We start from the raw sequence: 25,641 nt of genomic DNA, 5'->3' as shown, positions 1-25,641 counted from the left end.
GATCATTATAAGTGATAGTCTTTTCTTCAACTTTAATAGGTGCAACTACTTTTACTTCAATGGGAGGATTATATTTAAACCACTTCTCTTTAGGGAGATCAACATGAGTAGCAAAATATTCACAAAAAGAAGCTACTATCTCAGAATCAACTCCATGTTTAGTGCTAAATTTACGGAAAACATCGGTATCCATAAAAGATTTAACACAATCAAACTTAGGTGTTATACCTGACTCCTTACCTTCGTCGAGATCCCAATTTTCAGAGTTGTGTTTAATTCTCTCCGATAAATTCCATTTGAATTCAATAGTCCCCATCATAAAGGAACCAGTACAAGAAGTATCGAGCATGGAGCGATTGTTGTTAGAAAGCCGAGCATAAAAATTTTGAATAGTCATTTCTCTTGAGAGCTCATGATTGGGGCATGAATATAACATTGACTTAAGCCTCCCCCAAGCTTGAGCGATGCTTTCTCCTTCGTGAGGCCAAAAATTATATATATAATTACGATCACGATGAACAAGATGCATAGGATAAAACTTCTGATGGAATTCCAATTTCAACCATTTGTAGTCCCATGATCCCATATCATCACATAGCCTATACCATGTCAATGCATATCCCTTCAAAGATAAAGGGAAGACCTTCTTCTTGATAACATCATCGGGCATACCTGCAAGCTTAAATAATCCACAAACTTCATCCACATAGATTAAATGTAAATCGGGATGCAATGTTCCATCTCCTGCAAAAGGATTAGCTAGCAGTTTCTCTATCATACCCGAAGGAATTTCGAAGTAAACATTTTCATTTTCAGTAGGTCTAGTAGGTTGAGGATCAACTATTTGCTCTACTGGTCGGGGTGAAGATACCCCGAACAAGCCCCTCAAAGGATTACTTTCCATAGTAACAAGTGACAGTAAATTTTAGCACACTATATAAATTTTCCCTTACCAAATTCCACCTACCAAAGGCGCTTCACTCCCCGGCAATGGCGCCAGAAAAGAGTCTTGATGACCCACAAGTGTAGGGGATCTATCGTAGTCCTTTCGATAAGTAAGAGTGTCGAACCCAACGAGGAGCAGAAGCAAATGATAAGCGGTTTTCAGCAAGGTATTCTCTACAAGCACTGAAATTATCAGTAACAAATAGTTTTGTGATAAGGTAATTGGTAACGAGCAACAAGTAAATAAAGTAAATAAGGTGCAACAATATGGCCCAATCCTTTTTGTAGCAAATGATGAGCCTGGACAAAGTCTTATATAGAGAAAAGCGCTCCCGAGGACACATGGGAATTATCGTCAAGCTAGTTTTCATCACGATCATATGATTCACGTTCGGTACTTTGATAATTTGATATGAGGGTGGACCGGTCCTTGGGTACTGCCCTTACTTGGACAAGTATCCCACTTATGATCAACCCCTATTGCAAGCATCCGCAACTACAACATAAGTATTAAGGTAAACCTAACCATTGTGTCGGTGTCAAAACCGACGGATCTCGGGTAGGGGGTCCCGAACTGTGCGTCTAGGCCGGATGGTAACAGGAGGCAGGGGACACGATGTTTTACCCAGGTTCGGGCCCTCTTGATGGAGGTAAAACCCTACGTCCTGCTTGATTAATATTGATGATATGGGTAGTACAAGAGTAGATCTACCATGAGATCAGAGAGGCCAAACCCTAGAAGCTGGCCTATGGTATGATTGTATGTTATGATTGTTGTCCTACGGACTAAAACCCTTTGGTTTATATAGACACCGGAGAGGGTTAGGGTTACACAAGGTCAGTTACAAAGGAGGAGATATCCATATCCGTATTGCCTAGCTTGCCTTCCACGCCAAGTAGAGTCCCACCCGGACACAAGACGAAGTCTTCAATCTTGTATCTTCATAGTCTAACAGTCCGGCCAATGGTGATAGTCCGGCTGTCCGGAGACCCCCTAATCCAGGACTCCCTCAGTAGCCCCTGAACCAGGCTTCAATGACGATGAGTCCGGCGCGTAGTATTGTCTTCGGCATTGCAAGGCGGGCTCCTTCTCCGAATACATCACAGAAGAATTTGAACACGAGGATAGTGTCCGACCTTGCAAAATAAGTTCCACATTCCACCATAGAGAGAATAATATTTTCGTAGATCTAATTTGCTGGCTTGTTTTGGCAGCATGACGTTATGTCATGGCCCGGTGATTATCCGAACCGTTTCTTTTAACCAGCCCCGCACATAACGCGAGGCAGTTCTTCGACACGTCTTGTCAAAGCAGAGACCGTGTCCCCTTATTATGGGATTCTCATCAATACGGGCATGGGTAACCCAACCGCGCCATCAATTGCGGCGCTTGGGGGATAAGCGAGTTTTACCAGGCAAGTGGGGACACTTAGCTTCGTCCGCCCATATAAAGGGATAAGGATTCACCTTTCTATCCACGCCTTCTTCCTCCCTTGCCCATCCGTTTTCGCACACTCGAGCTCTAGCGCCCAAGTCCGCACTTCCCACCTCGACCTTCTCCAATCATGTCCGGAGCGGGAGTCAAGTGGATGGTCTCCTCCGTCATGGAGAGAGACATCAAGAAACTGAGGAGAGCCGGATACTTGCCCGACGACATCGCGCACCGGCTCCCAGATGAGGGGTAGCTCATCCCCACCCCCAGGCCCCATGAGAGGGTAGTATTCCTCACCCATTTCCTCCGCGGATTGGGATTCCCTCTCCATCCCTTCGTCGGGGGCTCATGTTTTATTACGGCCTGGATTTCCATGATCTGGCCCCGAACTTCATCCTCAACATCTCGGCGTTTATTGTCGTGTGCGAGGCCTTCCTCCGCATCAAGCCCCACTTCGGCTTATGGCTGAAGACCTTCAATGTCAAGTCGAAGGTGGTGGGCGGCCGCCAGGCGGAGTGCGGAGGCGCCATGGTGGGCAAGATGCCCAACGTAACATGGCTCGAGGGCTCCTTTGTGGAAACCATAAAGGGGTGGCAATCGGGGTGGTTCTATATCATCGAGCCGCGTGACCCTACATGGGCAGCGGCCCCCGAGTTCCGATCTGGCATCCCCATGTGGCTCACCTCCTGGAAAGAGAAGGGCCTGTCCTGGGGTAGTTCGAAAGAGCTGACCGGACTGCTAACATGTATTCAAAACATGCTAGACAAGAAGCTCAAGCTTGTCAACATAGTCCAAGTTATGCTCATCCGCCGGATACTCCCGTGCCAACAACGGGAGTTCAACTTGTGGGAGTTCAATCCGTCGCAGCACCGAACTCTGAACAGGCTCTTCGACACGACTCATGAAGACGCCTGGAGGGTGCTGTTCAAAAGCGCCGAGGTCCCCCCCTATTACTGAGGATCACGGATTCAGCGCGAAGCGCCAAGCTAGTGCGGTAAGCTGCTTTACCTTTCACAGGATACTTATTTTTTATATAGATTGACTCTATGCGGGATCTAAACTCCCGTACCTTTGACAGGACTGGCAGAAGATGGCCGGACAGATCGACTGTCCGGCTCCTTTGCCCGAAGGCCCCGCAGATGCTCTTCTGGGGAAGATGTTGACTCCGGCCCCTTATACGGTGCCGGAGAAGACCAAGAAGGCCAAGGGAACTCGAAAGAGTTCCCGACGCCAGGCGTCGTCGAACTCATCGTCCGATGACTCTGCGGCGCACTCTTCCCCCGAAGACGAGGAAGAAGAAGAAGAAGAAGAAGATGCTCCCCTACCGACTGGGGGAGACAGGAAAAGGAAGGCCACCCCAACTGGGGAGGCTAAAGGGTCCAAGAAGGGGAGGACTCACCTTCCGGACAGTTCCACCACCACCGACGAGGGCGAGGACGAGTGGTTGCCCCGGGCCAGGCCCCCGGGGAGATCGTAAGTATTCGGATACCATAGTAACTCATAGGATTCCTTTGTCGCACTGCTTTCTCTAACGTCGAACGCAATTATGCAGGCTGCCATGAGCCAGCATCGATGTATCATCGGACGGCTCCTTGGGCTTGTCGGACATGGATAGCGATCTAGTCCCGACCGCCACCTCCCCTCATCCTGCCGACGACGCTGAGGTGTTATCTCAAGGGGCACCAGATCGAGGGGAGACAGCCCTGGAGGCGCCTCAAGGCGACCTTCCGGACTTCGGGAGCCGAGGGGACAGGGCCCCTGAGAGCTCTGAGTTCGGCCCTCAGCCGGACACCGTGCCGGACCCTCCAGCGGTTCCGGGCTCGGGCAGGCGGCCTCCTTCTAAGAGGAGCAAGACGCCTGTGCCGGTGACCTCTGTCCATCCAGAGGCGCCGGACAGTCTGCTAGAAGCGCTTCGCAGCGCCTCCATCGATGAGGAGCACCGCACTATCATGAGTGCGGTGATCCAGAAGGTTCAGTCCGCCAAGAGCGGATTGACTGAAGCCTGTGCCAGCCTTCTAACAGGCTTCGAGGTAAGTGTTTTCAAACGTAGTAGAAATATTACCGCATAGACAGTAGCCCCTGATGATTTGTTCGGTGTTCACAAATAAAAGCCGAACAAAGGATCAAATAATATCGCAGGAGTCTAATATAAGTATGTCAATATGCGTATGCAGGCTTCGCTGCTGGCGTCCGCCGCACTGACTGCGGAGGTCGCCATACTGAAGCAGGCCCTCGAGGGGTCCCGGAAAGAGCTCGACCTTGGCAAGAGGCAGCTCGAGGAGAACAAGGGTAAGTAATACCCTGTCTTATGTATATATATAAAAAGAGGACGCGATTGCAAAATGACAGGATCATCGTGTGTTTGCCAGGGGCCACGACCGAGGTGGCGACCCTGAAGCAAGCGCTCGCCAAGGCCGAAGATAATGCAGCCAAGGAGCGCACCGAGCGACAGAAGCACGAGGCTCGGGTGGGCGAGGTGCAGCAAGAGCTCCAGGCTCTCGTGACGAAGCACGAGGTGTTGGAGCTTGACTCGAAGACGTGAGAGTCTGAGCTTGTCGCGACCCTTGAGAGCGCAAAGAGTGCCAAGGCCGAGGCCCAGAAGGCCCTCCAAGAGATCGATGTGATGAAGAATATAGCGGCAGTAAGGCTTTCTATATGCAAAGCAAGCATGTAAAAGTAAATTACCGATTACTTACCCGGATCCGGAGCTCTTCAGGAACATTTGCAGATTTGCCCCGCAGTGTGTCCGATGCCGCACAATTTTACCAGGTCGAGGATGGAAGCTCGACGGAGAAGCTGTTCTAGTCTCAGTATGCTGAGGCCAAACATCCGGTGCCAATGAGCGACCAGCTAAAGCAGATGGTCGAGCTACATAAGGCGGCCGATCAGGCCATGAAGAGCTTTATTGTCCGGCTGTGGCCTGGCGACGCCCTTCCGAACAGCTTCTTCGGCCTGGTGAGGCGGCTTGTGGATGCCTGCCCGCGGCTGGAGGTCGTCAAGCAATCTGTCTGCATTGAAGGTGCACGCCGGGCTTTCGCCCGTGTGAAATTGCAGTGGGTCAAGCTAGACGCCGTGAAGCTGATCAAGGAGGGGCCGCCAGAGGGCAAGGAGCACGGCCACCCCGAGATGTACTACAAGTGTGTTTTGCCGGGCGCCCGTCTCATCGCGGACGAGTGTTCGAAAGATGTAATATTTGAGTAAACTTGCTCGTTTTATCCTGTATTTATGAAAACTTGTTTCATATGCGCTATGCAACGCTTGTTTGAATTTAAAATATTACCTTCTGTTTGGCTGTTTATCCAATCTGAGAGATGGCTAGTCCTCGGCTTCTGCCCCCATGCCACGAGTGCTGGGGTGTTTGGGATAAACCTGAGCACTCTTGTTCCCATATTTGGGTCCTTCGAGGGAGGTGCTCAGCACAACGAATAAGGCAACCGGACTAATACTGCTTTATCACTCTCACTTAGCCATAGAATTCTATAATTTTAAATTTCGGCGAAGCCCCTAGTATTCGGAAGGCCGAATACGGGGCACGATACACGCTTGTAAGCCGGACAGGGCCGGCCCCTCGCCCTAAGCGGCATAAGTCTTTAGGGACTCAAAAAACCTCGCCGAACAGCGACCAGTCTCTCGCCTTATCATGACAGTCAGTTTTAGCTTTCTCTACTGAGGTGCTAAGCCCGGCAGAACCGGGGCACAATCGCAGTAGTTCTCCTAGCGCTACCTTAGCCGATAGAGCGGAACGTAAGGTACCAAAACATAGGAGCCGGGCAAACCCAACATTTGACCAAAGACATGATTCAGAGCTGATGCATATAATGCTATAAGTTCGGGGTGCCGCACTTGTGAAAGTGTTCGGACTTTTCACACCGCATTGTGGGGTACGTAAGCCCCTGGTGTATTGGCTGTACCATAGTGTACGGTTGCAAGGCGTCGTTAACGAACACACATATATATATATAACAAGAATGCAATAATAGTCGTAATCTCATGCATTATTTATTAAAAAATTGCGTTAAAGCAGAGTGATACAGATAGTGCGATAAGCAAAGAGTAGGACTATGTCCCTTCCAAGGGCAAGCTGAGGAATGATATTAAATTGAATATTTCACTCGTTTACTGTAATCAACCTGGGGATTCCGTGATATAACGTAGTTGTCTGCCTCCTTGGTTGCTTCATCATGTGTTCAGCAATAGTGCTGCCGGACAGTGTTTCCAGAGATTAAGGTCCTGAAAGAAAAAAAAAAGAAAAATAACCAAATGGGAAGCCCCTAGTGCGGTTTAGGCCGCGTCTTGGGGCGTGCCGCAGTTGTGCCCCCCTCCCCACCTGTGCCCATGGTATTTTTAATGCGTAATTATGTACGCGCGACACGAGTTTTGCCGCTAGGCTGGGATTGGGGTGGACATCGTATTGCTACGCGTGCTCAGATCGCACCTGGCGGTCTATTTGCCGATTGCCTCGAGCGCGCTTGAAGGTGTCTGGGCTGTGAAGTGCCGAACTGGTTGATTACCTTGAGAGGCTGCTTTGCGTTTCTGCTACGAGGGCTGCGGTGTGCTCCTCTGTTCGGAGAGAGCGCTCTGTGTTTCCATTGACTGTAATAACTCCGCGAGGTCCTGGGATCTTGAGCTTGAGGTATGCATAATGCGGTACCGCATTGAATCTAGCAAATGCGGTTCGCCCGAGCAGCGCGTGATAACCACTACGGAACGGTACTATATCGAAGATTAGCTCTTCGCTTCGGGAGTTATCCGGGGATCCGAAGACCACTTCCAGTGTAATTGAGCCTGTGCAATGGGCCTCTACACCTAGAATGACACCCTTAAAGGTCGTTTTGGTGGGTTTGATCCTTGAGGGGTCTATACCCATCTTGCGCAGTGTGTCCTGATAAAGCAGGTTCAGGCTACCTGCCGCCATCCATAAGGACTCGAGTGAGGTGAAATCCATCGATGACGGGGTCTAGGACCAGTGCGGCGAATCCGCCATGATGGATACTAGTGGGGTGGTCCCTGCGATCGAAGGTGATCGGACAGGAGGACCAAGGGTTGAACTTTGGGGCGACTGGCTCCAACGCATATACGTCCCTGAGCACACGCTTCCGCTCCCTCTTGGGGATGTGGGTTGCGTATATCATGTTCACCATCCGCACTTGTGGGGGAAACCTCTTCTGTCCTCCAGTGTGCGGCTGCTGGGGCTCCTCCTCGTCATTGCTATGCGGCCCCTTGTCCTTGTTTTCGGCAATTAACTTGCTGGCCTGCTTGAACACCCAACAATCCCTGTTGGTGTGATTGGCTGGCTTGTCTGGGGTGCCGTGTATTTGACACGAGCGATCGATTATACGGTCCAAGCTGGACGGACCCGGCGTACTTTGTTTGAATGGCTTTTTCCGCTGACCGGGTTTAGAGCCTTTGAATCTGGCATTGACTGTCGTATCCTCAGTATTTTCGTTGTTAATGTGGCGCTTATGCTTGTTGCGACGTGACTTGCTATTGCCGTCCTTGGTATCTGAGGTACCATGGTTCTTTGATATGTTATTACTGCGAGCCAGCCAGCTGTCTTCTCCCGCACAAAAGCGGGTCATGAGCGTCGTGAGAGCTGCCATAGATTTCGGCTTTTCCTGACCAAGGTGCCGGGCTAGCCACTCATCTTGGATGTTGTGCTTGAAAGCCGCTAAGGCCTCCGCATTTGGACAGTCGATGATTTGATTTTTCTTTGTAAGGAACCGAGTCCAGAATTTCCTAGCCGACTCTTCTGGCTACTGAATTATGTGGCTCAAATCATCGGCGTCTGGTGGTCGCACATAAGTGCCCTGAAAGTTGTCGAGGAATGCGGCTTCCAGATCTTCCCAACAGCTAATGGAGTCTGCTGGCAAGCTGTTAAGCCAATGCCACGCTGGTCCTTTGAGCTTTAGTGGGAGGTATTTGATGGCGTGTAAGTCATCGCCCCGGGCCATGTGGATGTGGAGGAGGAAGTCCTTAACCCATACTGCGGGATCTGTTGTGCCGTCGTATGATTCAATATTTACAGGTTTGAAACCTTCTGGGAATTGATGTTCCATTACTTCATCTGTGAAGCATAAGGGGTGTGCGGTGCCTCTGTATTAGGCTATATCGCGACGCAGCTCGAATGGGTCTTGCACGTTGTGTTCGGCCCGGTCGGATTTGCTTTTACTGTATCAGGCGTGACGTTTGTCGTCTCGCAGAGTGGTGCGCCCTTGTGATCCATAGATCGATCTTGAATGCTTTGCCTTGTCCTCCAATATGTCTCGCAGGTCTGGCGTATCTCCCCATGCCTTTTTATTTGAATGGCGTTGGGGTGGAGGCTGAGCTTTTGGCTGGAATGCCTCTCTATCGCGGCCACGAGGTGGCCGATCAGCCGTATCATACGCTTCTTCCTCCAGTCGGGGTAGTAACCTGCGCCTTGGGTAACTCTTGGAGGGGCGCTCGAGTTTATATTCCTCGGCCGCGAGGACTTCAGTCCATTTGTCAGCTAGCAGATCTTGATCAGCTTGAAGCTGTTGCTGCTTTTTCTTCAGGCTATTTGCCGTGGCCATAAGCCGGTGCTTGAAGCGCTCTTGTTCGACGGAATCCTCTGGGACGGCGAATTCATCGTCGCCGAGGCTTGCCTCGTCTTTGGAGGGGGGGGATGTAATTGTCATCCTCCTCCTCTCTGTCTGCCGCTCTCTTAGGAGAGCTGGCTCCTCCATCCTCCTGCTCTAAATCTTGCTGGAGGGGTTTGTTGTTTTCTTCGGCACTATCCGGAGTGTTATTATCTCCTGTGCCGGTATCACCACTTTTGCTTTGGCGGGACTTAGAGCGGCACCGCTGACATTGGCGTTTGGGTTGCTTCTTGGAGGGGTCATCCTCCGCTATCCCATCACCATTGCCTTCTTTGGGTGTATCCACCATGTATATGTATTATGACGAGGTGGCTTTCCAGTGCCCTGTAGGTGCTGGTTCATGTTCGTCTCCGACATCGTCTTCCATACCGTCGATGTCTTTGGAGTCGAAGTCTAGCATGTCGGTTAAATCATCGACAGTGGCTACGAAGTGGGTGGTGGGTGGGCGTCGAATTTCTTCGTCGTCCGCATCCCAATCTTGTTGGCCATAATCCGGCCAGGGCTCTCCTGACAAAGAGAGAGACCTTAGTGAATGCAGAATGTCGCCGAAGGGCGAGTGCTGAAAGATATCCGCGGCGGTGAATTCCATGATCGGCGCCCGATCGGATTCGATTGGCAGGGGCGCGGATGGTTCGGAGTCTAGAAAAGAGTCCGGCACCTTGGAGTCACGGGCTGCGCAGAGGTTTAGGCTGGTGTTCAGCTCAATCGCCATTGAGACTGCAGCCCCAGAGGCAGTGTCTAACCACCCGTCCTCGACTGGTGCAGTTGGCTCCGAGCTAAGGGTCGGAGCTGATGCGGGCACAGCCTCTGGGGTACTGTTCGGCGGCAGAGCTAGGTCATACCCATCGCGACAGTGCAGCGCACCCGGCTGTTGCTCGAATCCGTCGAAGATCAAGTCTCCGCGGATGTCGGCCGTGTAGTTCAAACTTCCAAATCTGACCTTATGGCCAGGGGCGTAGCTTTCAATCTGCTCCAGATGGCCAAGCGAATTAGCCCGCAGTGCAAAGCCGCCGAATACGAAGATCTGTCCGGGGAGAAAAGTCTCACCCTGGACCGCATCGCTATCGATGATAGTAGGAGCTATCAAGCCTAACGGCGATGACACAGAGGAACTCTCAATGAAAGCACCAATGTCGGTGTCAAAACCGGCGGATCTCGGGTAGGGGGTCCTGAACTGTGCGTCTAGGCCGGATGGTAACAGGAGGCAGGGGACACGATGTTTTACCCAGGTTCGGGCCCTCTTGATGGAGGTAAAACCCTACGTCCTACTTGATTAATATTGATGATATGGGTAGTACAAGAGTAGATCTACCACGAGATCAGAGAGGCCAAACCCTAGAAGCTAGCCTATGGTATGATTGTATGTTATGATTTTTGTCCTACGGACTAAAACCCTTCGGTTTATATAGACACCAGAGAGGGTTAGGGTTACACCAGGTCAGTTACAAAGGAGGAGATATCCATATCCGTATTGCGTAGCTTGCCTTCCACGCCAAGTAGAGTCCCACCCGGACACGAGACGAAGTCTTCAATCTTGTATCTTCATAGTCTAACAGTCCGGCCAATGGAGATAGTCCGGCTGTCCGGAGACCCCCTAATCCAGGACTCCCTCACATAGCATGAAACATATGGATCCAAATCAGCCCCTTATGAAGCAACGCATAAACTAGGGTTTAAAGCTTCAGTCACTCTAGCAACCCATCATCTACTTATTACTTCCCAATGACTCCCTCTAGGCCCAAACAATGGTGAAGTGTCATGTAGTCGACGTTCACATGACACCACTAGAGGGATGACAACATACATCTCATCAAAATATCGAACGAATGCCAAATTCACATGACTACTAATAGCAAGACTTCTCCCATGTCCTCAGGAACAAACGTAACTACTCACAAAGCATATTCATGTTCATAATCAGAGGGGTATTAATATGCATATAGGATATGAACATATGATCTTCCACCAAGTAAAACAACTAGCATCAACTACAAGGAGTAATCAACACTACTAGCAACCCACGGGTACCAATCTGAGGTTTGGATACAAAGATTGGATACAAGAGATGAATTAGGGTTTGAGATGAGATGGTGCTGGTGAAGATGTTGATGGAGATTGACCCCCACCCAATGAGAGGATCATTGATGATGACGATGGTGATGATTTTGCCCTCCCGGAGGGAAGTGTCCCTGGCAGAATAGCTCCGCGAGTGCCCTAGATTGGTTTCGCCTCGTGGCTGCGGAGTTTCATCCCGTAAGCTTACTTATGATTTTTTTCTCGGACGAAAGACTTCATATAGCAGAAGATGGGCACCGGAGGGCCACCAGGGGGCCCACGAGGCAGGGGGGCGCGCCCCCACCTCGTGGCTGGTGAGTGGCCCCCCTCTAGTACTTCTTGCACTCAATATTTTTTATATATTCTGGAAATAACTTCCGTGAAGTTTCAGGACTTTTGGAGCTGTGCAGAATAGGTCTCTAATATTTGCTCCTTTTCCAGCCCAGAATTCCAACTGCCGGCATTCTCCCTCTTTATGTAAACCTTGTAAAATAAGAGAGAATAGGCATAAGTATTGTGACATAATGTGTAATAACAGCCCATAATGCAATAAATATCCATATAAAAGCATGATGCAAAATGGACGTATCATGCAGTTCCAAGCAGAGCGTCGTGGCGGGATTTACGTGTGAAGCGGAGTACATAGCTACTTCAGATGCAGCAAATGAAGGAGTCTGGATGAAGGAGTTCATATCCGATCTAGGTGTAATGCCTAGTGCATCGGGCCCAATGAAAATCTTTTGTGATAATACTGGAGCAATTTCCTTGGTGAAGGAATCCGGATTTCACAAGAGAACCAAACACATCAAGAGACGCTTCAATTCCATCCGCGGTCAAGTCAAGGAGAGAGACATAGAGATTTGCAAGATACATACAGATCTAAATGTTGCAGACCCGTTGACTAAGCCTCTCTCATGAGCAAAACATGATCAGCACCAAGACTCCATGGGTGTTAGAATCATTACTATGTAATGTAGATTATGGACTCTAGTGCAAGTGGGAGACAGAAGGGAATATGCCCTAGAGGCAATAATAAAGTTGTTGTTTATATTTTCTTATATCATGGTAAATGTTTATTATTCATGCTAGAATTGTATTAATAGGAAACTTAATACATGTGCGAAAACATAGACAAAACAAAGTGTCCCTAGTATGCCTCTACTTGACTAGCTCGTTAATCAAAGATGGTTAAGTTTCCTGACCATAGACATGTGTTGTCATTTGATGAATGGGATCATATCATTAGAGAATGATGTGATGGACAAGACCCATCCGTTAGCTTAGCATTATGATCATTTAGTTTTATTGTTATTGCTTTCTTCATGACTTATACACATTCCTCTGACTATGAGATTATGCAACTCCCAAATATTGGAGGAACACTTGTGTGCTATCAAACATCACAACGTAACTGGGTGATTATAAAGATGCTCTACAGGTGTCTCCGATGGTGTTTGTTGAGTTGGCATAGATCAAGATTAGGATTTGTCACTCTGAGTATCGGAGAGGTATCTCTAGGCCCTCTCGATAATGCACATCACTATAAGCCTTGCAAGCAATGTAACTAATGAGTTAGTTACGGGATGATGCATTATGAAACGAGTAAAGAGACTTGCCGGTAATGAGATTGAACTAGGTATAAGTATGATGATACCGACGATCGAATCTCGGGCAAGTAACATACTGATGACAAAGGGAATAACGTATGTTGTTATGCAGTTTGACCGATAAAGATCTTCATAGAATATGTAGGAGCCAATATGAGCATCCAGGTTCCGCTATTGGTTATTGACCAGAGATGTGTCTCGGTCATGTCTACATAGTTCTCGAACCCGTAGGGTCCGCACGCTTAACGTTTGATGACGATTTGTATTATGAGTTATGTGTTTTGGTGTCTGAAGTTTGTTTGGAGTCCCGGATGAGATCATGGACATGACGGGGAGTCTCGAAATGGTCAAGAGGTAACAATTGATATATTGGAAGGTTATATACGGACACCGGAATGGTTCCGATAAGGTTCGGGGATTTTTCGAAGTACCGAGAGGCTACCGGAACCCCCCGGGAAAGTTAATGGGCCATAGTTGTTGGGGAACGTAGTAATTTCAAAAAATTCCTACGCACACACATGATCATGGTGATGCATAGCAACAAGAGGGGAGAGTGTGTCCACGTACCCTCGTAGACCGAATGCAGAAGCATTAGCACAACGCGGTTGATGTAGTCGTACGTCTTCACGATACGACCGATCCAAGTGCCGAACGCACGGCACCTCCGAGTTCTGCACACGTTCAACTCGATGAAGTCACGCGAGCTCCGATCTAGCAAAGCTTCACATGAGAGTTTCGTCAGCACGACGGCGTGGTAACGGTGATGATGATGCTACCGATGCAGGGCTTCGCCTAAGCACCGCTACGATATGATCGAGGTGGATTATGGTGGAGGGGGCACCGCACATGGCTAAGAGATCAATGATCAATTGTTGTGTCTTTGGGGTGCCCCCCTGGCCCCGTATATAAAGGAGCAAGGGGAGGAGGCGGCCGGCCAGGGAGAGGCGTGCCAAGAGGGGGAGTCCTACTCCCACTAGGACTCCTCCTTTTCCTAGTAGGAGTAGGAGAGGGGAAGGAAAGGGAGAGGAGGAGAAGGAAAGAGGGGGCCGGCCCCCCTTGCCCTAAACCAATTCGGTTTGGGTTGGGCCTTGGGGGGCGCCCCACACTCCCCTTTCTGCCCTCTATTTCCACTAAGGCCCATGTAGGCCCATTAAGCCCCCGGGGGGTTCCGGTAACCCCCCGGTACTCCGGTATATGTCTGAAACCTTCCGGAACCTTTCCGGTGTCCGAACATAGTCGTCCAATGTATCGATCTTTACATCTCGACCATTTCGAGACTCCTCGTCATGTTCGTGATCATATCCGGGACTTCGAACTACCTTCGGTATATCAAAACACAAAAACTCATAATACCGATCGTCACCGAACTTTAAGCGTGCGGACCCTACGGGTTCGAGAACTATGTAGACATGACCAAGACACGTCTCCGGTCAATAACCAATAGCGGAACATGTATGCTCATATTGGCTCCCACATATTCTACGAAGATCTCTATCGGTCAAACCGCATAACAACATACATTGTTCCCTTTGTCATCGGTATGTTACTTGCCCGAGATTCGATCGTCGGTATCTCAATACCTAGTTCAATCTCGTTACTGGCAAGTCTCTTTACTCGTTCCGTAATACATCATCCCGCAACTAACTCATTAGTTACAATACTTGCAAGGCTTATAGTGATGTGCATTACCGAGTGGGCCCAGAGATACCTCTCCGACAATCGGAGTGACAAATCCTAATCTCGAAATACGCCAACTCAACAAGTACCTTCGGAGACACCTATAGAGCACCTTTATAATCACCCAGTTACATTGTGATGTTTGGTAGCACACAAAGTGTTCCTTCGGTAAACGGGAGTTGCATAATCTCATAGCAATAGGAACATGTATAAGTCATGAAGAGAGCAATAGCAACATACTAAACGATCAAGTGCTAAGCTAACGAAATGGGTCAAGTCAATCACATCATTCTCCTAATGATGTGATCCCGTTAATCAAATGACAACTCATGTCTATGGCTAGGAAACATAACCATCTTTGATCAACGAGCTAGTCAAGTAGAGGCATACTAGTGACACTCTGTTTGTCTATATATTCACACATGTATCATGTTTCCGGTTAATACAATTCTAGCATGAATAATAAACATTTATCATGATATAAGGAAATAAATAATAACTTTATTATTGCCTCTAGGGCATATTTCCTTCAGTCTCCCACTTGCACTAGAGTCAATAATCTAGATTACACAGTAATGATTCTAACACCCATGGAGCCTTGGTGCTGATCATGTTTTGCTCATGGAAGAGGCTTAGTCAACGGTTCTGCAACATTCAGATCCATATGTATCTTGCAGATCTCTATGTCTCCCACCTGGACTTGATCCCGGATGGAGTTGAAGCATCCCTTTCTTTGCCTGATCCATTTTGAACTTCTTCAAAACTTTGTCAAGGTATGTGCTTTGTGAAAGTCCAATCAAGAGTCTTGATCTATCTCTATAGATCTTGATGCCCAATATGTAAGCAGCTTCACCGAGGTCTTTCATTGAAAAACTCTTATTCAAGAATCCTTTTATGCTATCTAGAAATTATGTATCATTTCCAATCAACAATATGTCATCCACATATAATATTAGAAATGCTACAGAGCTCCCACTCACTTTCTTGTAAATACAGGCTTCTCCAAAAGTCTATATAAAACCATAGGCTTTGATCACACTACCAAAACATTTATTCCAACTCCGAGAGGCTTGCACCAGTCCATAAATGGATCGCTGGAGCTTGCACACTTTGTTAGCACCTTTTGGATCGATAAAACATTCAGGTTGCATCATATACAACTCTTCTTCCAGAAATCCATTCAGGAATGTAGTCTTTACATCCATTTGCCAAATTTCATAATCATAAAATGCGACAATAGCTAACATGATTCGGACGGACTTAAGCATCGCTACGGGTGAGAAGGTTTCATCGTAGTCAACTCCTTGAACTTGCCGAAAACCTTTCGCAACAAGTTGAGCTTTGTAGACAGTAACATTACCATCAGCGTCTGTCTTCTTCTTGAAGATCCATTTATTCTCGATTGCTTGCCGATCATCGGGCAAGTCAACCAAAGTCCACACTTTGTTCTCATACATGGATCCCATCTCAGATTTCATGGCCTCAAGCCATTTCGCGAAATCTGGGCTCATCATCGCTTCCTCATAGTTCGTAGGTTCGTCATGGTCTAGCAACATGACCTCCAGAATAGGATTACCGTACCACTCTGGCGTGGATCTTACTCTGGTTGACCCACAAGGTTCAGTAGTAACTTGATCTGAAGTTTCATGATCACCATCATTAGCTTCCTCACTAATTTGCGTAGGTGTCACAACAACCGGTTTTTGTGATGAACTACTTTCCAATAAGGGAGCAGGTACAGTTACCTCATCAAGTTCTACTTTCCTCCCACTCACTTCTTTCGAGAGAAACTCCTTCTCCAGAAAGGATCCATTCTTAGCAACAAAAGTCTTGTCTTCGGATCTGTGATAGAAGGTGTACCCAACTGTTTCTTTTGGGCATCCTATGAAGACACATTTTTCCGACTTGGGTTCGAGCTTATCAGGTTGAAGCTTTTTCACATGAGCATCGCAGCCCCAAACTTTAAGAAACGACAACTTTGGTTACTTGCCAAACCACAGTTCATAAGGAGTCGTCTCAACAGATTTAGATGGTCCCCTATTTAACGTGAATGCAGCCGTCTCTAAAGCATAACTCCAAAACGATAGCGGTAAATCAGTAAGAGACATCGTAGATCGCCCCATATCTAGTAAAGTACGATTACGATGTTCGGACACACCATTACGTTGTGGTGTTCCGTGTGGCGTGAGTTGCGAAACTATTCCACATTGTTTCAAATGTAGACCAAACTCGTAACTCAAATATTCTCCTCCACGATCAGATCGTAGAAACTTTATTTTCTTGTTACGATGATTTTCCACTTCACTCTCAAATTCTTTGAACTTTTCAAATGTTTCAGACTTATGTTTCTTTAAGTAGATATACCCATATCTGCTCAAATCATCTGTGAAGGTGAGAAAATAACGATACCCACCGCGAGCCTCAGTATTCATTGGACCACATACATTAGTATGTATGATTTCCAACAAATCTGTTGCTCGCTCCATTGTTCCGGAGAACGGCATTTTAGTCATCTTGCCCATGAGGCATGGTTCGCAAGTACCAAGTGATTCATAATCAAGTGATTCTGAAAGTCCATCAGTATGGAGTTTCTTCATGCGCTTTACACCAATATGACCCAACCGGCAGTGCCACAAATAAGTTGCACTATCATTATCAACTCTGCATCTTTTGGCTTCAACATTATGAATATGTGTGTCACTACTATCGAGATTTAACACAAAGCGACCACTCTTCAAGGGTGCATGACCATAAAAGATATTACTCATATAAATAGAACAACCATTATTCTCAGATTTAAATGAATAACCGTCTCGCATCAAACAAGATCCAGATATAATGTTCATGCTCGGCGCTGGCACCAAATAACAATTATTCAGGTCTAAAACTAATCCCGAAGGTAGATGTAGAGGTAGCATGCCGATGGCGATCACATCGACTTTGGAACCATTTCCCACGCGCATCGTCACCTCGTCCTTAGCCAGTCTTTGCTTAATCCGTAGTCCCTGTTTCGAGTTGCAAATATTAGCAACAGAACCAGTATCAAATACCCAGGTGCTACTGCGAGCTCTAGTAAGGTACACATCAATAACATGTATATCACATATACCTTTGTTCACCTTGCCATCCTTCTTATCCGCCAAATACTTGGGGCAGTTCCGCTTCCAGTGACCAGTCTGTTTGCAGTAGAAGCACTCAGTCTCAGGCTTAGGTCCAGACTTGGGTTTCTTCTCTTGATCAGCAACTTGTTTGCCGTTCTTCTTGAAGTTCCCTTTCTTCTTCCCTTTACCCCTTTTCTTGAAACTAGTGGTCTTGTTGACCATCAACACTTGATGCTCCTTCTTGATTTCTACCTCTGCTGCCTTTAGCATTGCGAAGAGCTCGGGAATTGTTTTATTCATCCCTTGCATATTATAGTTCATCATGAAGCTTTTGTAGCTTGGTGGCAGTGATTGAAGAACTCTGTCAATGACACTATCAATAGGAAGATTAACTCCCAGTTGAGTCAAGTGATTATGATACCTAGACATTTTGAGTATATGTTCACTGACAGAACTATTCTCCTCCATCTTGTAGCTATAGAACTTATTGGAGACTTCATATCTCTCAATCTGGGCATTTGCTTGAAATATTAACTTCAACTCCTGGAACATCTCATATGTTCCATGATGTTCAAAACGTCGTTGAAGTCCTGGTTCTAAGCCGTAAAGCATGGCACACTGAACTATCGAGTAGTCATCAGCTTTACTCTGCCAGATGTTCTTAACGTCATTAGCAGCATCTGCAGCAGGCCTGGCACCCAGCGGTGCTTCCAGGATGTAATTCTTCTGTGCAGCAATGAGGATAATCCTCAAGTTACTGACCCAGTCCGTGTAATTGCTACCATCATCTTTCAACTTTGCTTTCTCAAGGAACGCATTAAAATTCAACGGAACAACAGCACGGGCCATCTATCTACAATAATATAGACAAGCAAAATACTATCAGGTACTAAGTTCATGATAAATTTAAGTTCAATTAATCATATTACTTAAGAACTCCCACTTAGATAGACACCCCTCTAATCATCTAAGTGATCACGTGATCCATATCAACTAAACCATAACCGATCATCACGTGAAATGGAGTAGTTTTCAATGGTGAACATCACTATGTTGATCATATCTACTATATGATTCACGCTCAACCTTTTGGTCTCAGTGTTCCGAGGCCATATCTGCATATGCTAGGCTCATCAAGTTTAACCCGAGTATTCTGCGTGTGTAAAACTGTCTTACACCCGCTATATATGAACATTGAGCTTATCACACCCGATCATCACGTGGTGTCTCGGCACGACGAACTTTGGCAACGGTGCATACTCAGGGAGAACACTTTTACCTTGAAATTTAGTGAGAGATCATCTTATAATGCTACCGTCAAGGATAAACATCACATGCAATCAATATAAGTGATATGATATGGCATCATCATCTTGTGCCTTTGATCTCCATCTCCAAAGCACCGTCATGATCACCATCATCACCGGCGCGACACCTTGATCTCCATCGTAGCATCGTTGTCGTCTCGCCAACTATTGCTTCTACGACTATCGCTACTGCTTAGTGATAAAGTAAAGCAATTACAGGGCGATTGCATTGCATACAATAAAGCGACAACCATATGGCTCCTGCCAGTTGCCGATAACTCCGTTACAAAACATGATCATCTCATACAATAAATATAGCATCATGTTTGGACCATATCACATCATAACATGCCCTGCAAAAATAAGTTAGACGTCCTCTACTTTGTTCTTGCAAGTTTTACGTGGCTGCTACGGGCTGAGCAAGAACCGTTCTTACCTACGCATCAAAACCACAATGATAGTTCGTCAAGTTAGTGTTGTTTTAACCTTCGCAAGGACAAGGCGTAGCCACACTTGGTTCAACTAAAGATGGAGAAACTGACACCCGCCAGCCACCTGTGTGCAAAGCACATCGGTAGAACCAGTCTCGTGTAAGCGTACGCGTAATGTCGGTCCGGGCCGCTTCATCCAACAATACCACCGAACCAAAGTATGACATCCTGGTAAGCAGTATGACTTGTATGCCCACAACTCACTTGTGTTCTACTCATGCATATAACATTTACGCAATAACCTGGCTCGGATGCCACTGTTGGGGAACGTAGTAATTTCAAAAAAATTCCTACGCACACACAGGATCATGGTGATACATAGCAATGAGAGGGAGAGTGTGTCCACGTACCCTCGTACACCAAATGCGGAAGCGTTAGCATAATGCGGTTGATGTAGTCGTACGTCTTCACGATCCGACCGATCCAAGTACCAAACGCATGGCACCTCCGAGTTCTGCACACGTTCAAATCGATGACGTACCGTGAGCTCCGACCTAGCAAAGCTTCACAGGAGAGTTTCGTCAGCACAACGGCGTGGTAACGGTGATGATGATGCTACCGATGCAGGGCTTTGCCTAAGCACCGCTACAATATTATCGAGGTGGATTATGGTGGAGGGGGGACACCGCTGTCACAGCCCTAGAATTGTTTGCAATAGTTGCATAAGAGAGCATCCATGCATCATGTCTAAATTCCGAAAGTTGAATTAAGGTTAGTTGAAACCCTCAGAAATCACTTCAGAAATAATCAACATTAAAAATCTTTTCAAATGAGTCCAAGGAAATGTTCCTGTTATTCTATAAAATATTGGGAAGAGGTAAAATTCGAACCAATATTTGTGGTGTCTCAGAAATATTTATTTTGGGCATTTGAAACTAATTCAACAACTATTTGAATTGGATATATATTTATTATATATTAAATATATGTTCAATAATTCTGAAAATTGTTGTGTGGCTTTGAATAAGTCCACTTAGCTAGCACAATTATTTTCATGAAGTTTAAACTTGATTTGGTGTCAAAACTAAATCGAAACAAACTACAAAAAATAAAAAAACAGAAACAAAATTAGAAAGAGAGAGAGGATACCTGGCCAGCCCGTTACTGTAGCAGCCCAGCCCACTGGAGATGCCAGTCATCCCCTACCTCACGCCAGTAGGCAGGGGTGTGTGGCCTCCGCACGCCAGCACGCGCGCGGCCACCTCCTGCTTGTCGCCGCTGCTGCTGGAGGGCGCCAAGAGCGCCACGGCACTGCCTGCATCTCCCCCCCTCTCTGGTTCCTCCTTCTCTCCCCAGCACTCGCGCCGCAGCCACCCAACGGAGCTCGTCTCCGCCGTCCACTACCGCCTCGCCCACAGAGCCTCCCTCACAAAGCTAGCGTGCCCATCGGCTCCGCCTCATCACCACACGTCGACAAGCCAACGACCACGACCTCGGGAGCCCTTCATCGCTGGCATCTTCGTCGTCTTCAAGCTTCGGCACCGACGACCGCCGTCATCGATTCACTTGCTCTAGCTCCTCCCCGACCCCGCCATCCTTGTCCACCGAATCGCCGTGAGCTTCTGCTGCATTTCCCCCTTTTCCCGCTGTTCCCCGCGCCCTCTAGCCATCGCCCCGTGAGCACCGAGCTCGGGCCATCGCCATGGCCGGCGAGCCCCGCGCTCCTGACCTCTTCCGCTCGTCTCCGTAGCACCCGCGTGCTCTCCAGGTCCCTAGGAAGCCATAGAAGCCTTGGTTGGCCTTCCCGTGCACCGCAGCGATGCCTGCCTCGTGCCCGTGGCTTCGGCAGCAGCCCGACTCAACACCGTCGCCAACTCCGGCGACCCTGCGCCACCCTTCTGCCTCCGTTGGATGCGCGGGAGGAAGGGCTACAGACTGGTGCGCTTAGCACGTCGAACCGCTGCCGGAGCAGCGTCTCCGGCGAGCTTTCGCCGCGGTTTTGGTTGCCGCCGGCCAACTCCGGCGGGCAGACGTGGCACTGGTTTAATTAGGCTAACCACTAGATTAGCACTGACTAATTAACCTCCTAGATCACTGACAGCGGGGCCCCCGCCTGCTAATTTTTCGGTTAGGAATTAAGTAATCTCAATTAGTCCTCTGTTGCACCGACATGTGGGCCCCACACGTCAGGTTTGACCTGGTCAACCGCAGTTGACTTGCGGACGTCACAGTGAGGCAATGCTGACGCAGTCAATAATTTTCTGTATTTAAAATAATTCAGAAATTCCAGAAAATAGTATAAACTTCTAAAAATCATAGAAATTCAACTGTAACTCCAAATGAAATAATTTATATATGAAAAATGATCAGAAAAATCCAATCTATCCATCTGTATCATTTTCATGCATGTTAGAACAACTTATAGTTGCTGAATAGGGCAAATCATATGTATGGAATTTGAATATCCACATATGGAGTTTGTATTTGAATCTTGGGTTCAAACCAACTTCATTTAACCTGTTGCTAGTTGCATTAGCTCAATCAACAGCATATTGCCATGTCATGATCATGCATCATATTGTGCATTGCATTGATTGTGTTTCCTCTCTGTTGCTGGTATTTGTTCCCCCTCAGTAGACGTTGATCCGGCGATGAGTTCGATGACATCGATGAAGAGCTGTACTATCTTCAGAAGTGCCAGGCAAGCAAAACCCCCTTGTTCATTCCGATACAATCCCACTCTCTCGCTCCTGCTCTCTTTTACTGCATTAGGACAACAACGATTCAACTGTTACATGATGCGGTAGTTGAACCCCTTTCCTCTGCATGACCTGTCATTGCCTACTTAGAGTTGAGTCAGTCCGATTCATCGGGGATGAATTGGAATGTGGTGAACATGTCCTACTGTTGAGAGCTAAGTGTGTGAAGATGATTTGGTAAAGGTAGTGGTGAGAGGCCATGTAGGAGTACATGGTGGGTTGCCTCATTGCAGCCGTCCTCAGGAACTAAGTTCTGTGTTTGTGATCCATGAACAGTTACTACCACACATTGGGTTCCGGTAACTCGGCCCCTCTCGGCTTATTAATCAACTCGATCTCTGTCCAGGAGTTGCAACTAGTTTCTGGTGTTTGTAGGTAGTGTTAGTAGTCTACCAAGTGGCACCCGGTACAGGTGGGCTTGGGACAGACTAGGCACAGTGGCACGGTGTACCAAGTGGCACCCGGATGGTGGGCTTGGGAACCCTACACACATCGTTTGGGGCCGTGAGCGACACCCCGGCCGGATCTCCTTGCGGATGGAACCCTAATAGGCGATAAACCTGGACAAGAGACTTGTGTGATTAGGCAGGTCATGGCCGACTCCCTCACCAGGCTTCCGCTTGAAGGTTGCCGAGATACACGATGTGTACATGGTGGTAAGTAGCGAGATCGTGTGTGAAGAAGTACACCCCTGCAGGGTTATCATTATCTATTCGAATAGCCAGATTCCTCGGATATGGAAACTTGGACCCCTTGCATAGTTCATAGACAAGTGAAAGTGGATACTCTAAAATGCGCAAGATAAGCGTGAGTGCTATGGATGGCATTCTCGTAGGGAGACGGGAGCGGATCCATAGTGGTGTATTGGTATGGTGAATATGTGGACTCGTGTGCGCCACCTCAAAAGAGTTACTTGCAGTCGTAGTTTAGGATAGCCACCGAGTTAAAGCTGGCTTGCTGCAGTTAAACTCCACCACCCCTTTGTTGATACTGATGCATATGTAGATAGTTCTGATGTAAGTCTTGCTGGGTACATTTGTACTCACGTTTTCTTATTTTATGTTTTGTAGAGAGACTTCAGTCTCGCTAGTAGTTCCACGTGGGTTTCGACGTTTAGCTTGTTACCTCAGCTACGATCTTGTACCCTTGGGAGGGTCTTGTAGATAGTCAGGCTTCTCAGCCTTTTTCATTTGTAGATGTCTGTACTCAGACATGTTAAGCTTCCACATGTGCTTTGACTTGTATGCTCTGAATGATGGGTCATGAGACCAATGTTTGTAATATCTCGGTCCTCAGAGCCTAATGAATAAATACTTTGAGTCGTAGAGTTTTGTTGTGATGCCATGTTGTATTTACACATATCGAGCATATTGTGTGTATGATTGAAATGCTTGGTATGTGTGGGATACGACAACCTAGTTGTTTATCCTTGGTAGCCTCTCTTATGGGGAAATGTAGTCTTGTTCTTCCATGAGCCATAGTAGTCCGCTACAGCCCGGTTCACCAGAGTCCTGCTAGCCTAGTTACTACTGCTCCGGAACACTTAGACTGGCCGGCATGTGATCCACTTTGTTCCTGTGTCCGTCCCTCCGGGGAAATGTCACGCGGTGATTCCGGAGTCCTGCTAGCCTGCTACAGCCCGGGTTCCCAGAGTCCTGTTAGCCCGTTGCTACAGCCCGGATTCACACGTTGATGACCGACACGTTCGAGACTGGGTCATGTATGCCTGTCCCCGTAAGTTAGTGCCACTTTGGGTTCATGACTAGTCATGTTGGCACGGGTTCTCTGTCATATGGATGCTAGCGACACTATCATATACGTGAGCCAAAAGGCGCAAATGGTCCCAGGCCATGGTAAGGCGACACCCGTGGGGATACCGTGCGTGAGGCCGCAAAGTGATATGAGGTGTTACAGGCTAGATCGGTGTGACTTAGAATCGGGGTCCTGACAGGTTTGGTATCAGAGCCTGACTGCCTGTAGGATTACCAAGCCAAGCTGGTCGAAGTTGAGTCTAGAAATGCTTTAGTTATATAAGGGAATTGATTGTGGATGGGAACGTAAGGCTCTTTTTACTCCTTTACCTTATGCCCTTCTGCTCTGAGTCAACCTCTTCTTTTCTACGGGGATTAAGAACTAGGCTTCTCTTCTATCTCTCAGGATGACATGTTACTAAACCGTAGTTGCCTAGGATTGTTGAGTTCAAGCCTTAGTTCAGTTTCTACTACTTTTAGTATGTTGTCAGTTGAACCAGAACCGTGAGTTTGTGATGTTGAGTGGCTATGCCACCATTTTTCTAGGTTGTCTCAAATCTTGTTGAGCAATTACAACCGTTATGCTGTCCGAGTCATCCCAGGTCTCTAAACAATCTGATACATTTGTAAATCCCTTCTTCCCATTCTCGATGTTCCTTTGGGCCAGATTAAGCACACTAATCGGTCTGTTGAGGTACTCCGTTGCCTTGACATGTATGTTGGAGTTAGTATTATGACCCTAGGTGTATTCGAGAACCACTCAGTAATCTAGCAATGTTTTGTGTTCCCAGTGTGATGAGCCTGTCCACCATTCTCGAAAGCATCCCGTGATGCCATTTAGTAGTAGATATTCTATTTCTGGGTTCTTAAGCCCAAGATTCACCCTACTTGCTTCATGTTGATAGTGTTGCTAGTTCCTTTAGGATATTAGTAACCTTTGCGATAGTCCTCGAGGTCCGTGGTATTTTCTTCTTCCAAATACCATGAACCATTAAGGCAGAAGTTCTTTTGAACCAAAAGATCACAACCAGAGTGCTCTTGATGAGTTCTCCATTTTACATTGTGAATCTTCCAGTTCTACCTTTCTGCATGGGTTATCCAAAAGAAATGTTGACCTTTGCTCGACATACTAATCTATGCATCCACAACTCAGAAAGATATATGTTCCTTTGAGTTGCCCCTCTCTCTAGTTGTATCCTAATCTAGTCTATCAATTGATAGTCAGGAATAGTTGTGCATTCGTGTTCATCAATGCCTATTATTCTTGTGGTCCGTCAAGCCATTCTATTCTGGAATGACTAGGAGAAACAAACTCCAGCACCTCATCCATTTCTTGGATTGGTCAAAGTAGTTGTATTCCACAGATCAAAATGCCAATCCAGCTTTTGTTCTGCTCTACCTCAGAGTATTACCCCCTTTATGTCAGGATTGCCATGAGAATTGCACCACCTCATATGAATTCTTGACGAAGTGATACTTCTCGCCATCATTATCCATTCCTCGGTTCCGTGTTGTTGTAACCGGAATGTCGACAAGTGAACTGTGATGTGTGAAATCAATACCCCTAGCAACCGTGTTACTTGGTAGTTAATGGACATTAATATCATTCTTAGCGTGTTGGTTATCTAATCACTATTCTAGGATTGATCGTGCTACCTTGTCCTTATTTTGGTGCACTCTTTGATCCTTGAGTTAGGATTGAATCCCTTGCTCTTCTGATCATGTCGTTTTGCCTTGAAAAGCAAGATTGTTCTCGAGCTTAATAACATATCGGTGGTTCGTGATTTACTGATTATCTTCTCAGAAGTATCACCAGGTTGTCCCCTGACTGTTATGTTGAGTTCGTGATCAAGTTGGTTTTCCATTAAACCACCCTTTCTCCAAGGATCTGTGTTGGTTACCCCTGAACTAGTTGGATAAGATAAACAATAACTTGGAGAGTTGGGAGATAAAAGCTTG

The sequence above is a fragment of the Triticum urartu genome, chromosome 7 (genome assembly GCF_003073215.2).
Source record: "Triticum urartu cultivar G1812 chromosome 7, Tu2.1, whole genome shotgun sequence".
NCBI lineage: Eukaryota > Viridiplantae > Streptophyta > Magnoliopsida > Poales > Poaceae > Triticum > Triticum urartu.
This window is presented reverse-complemented; position numbering follows the sequence as displayed.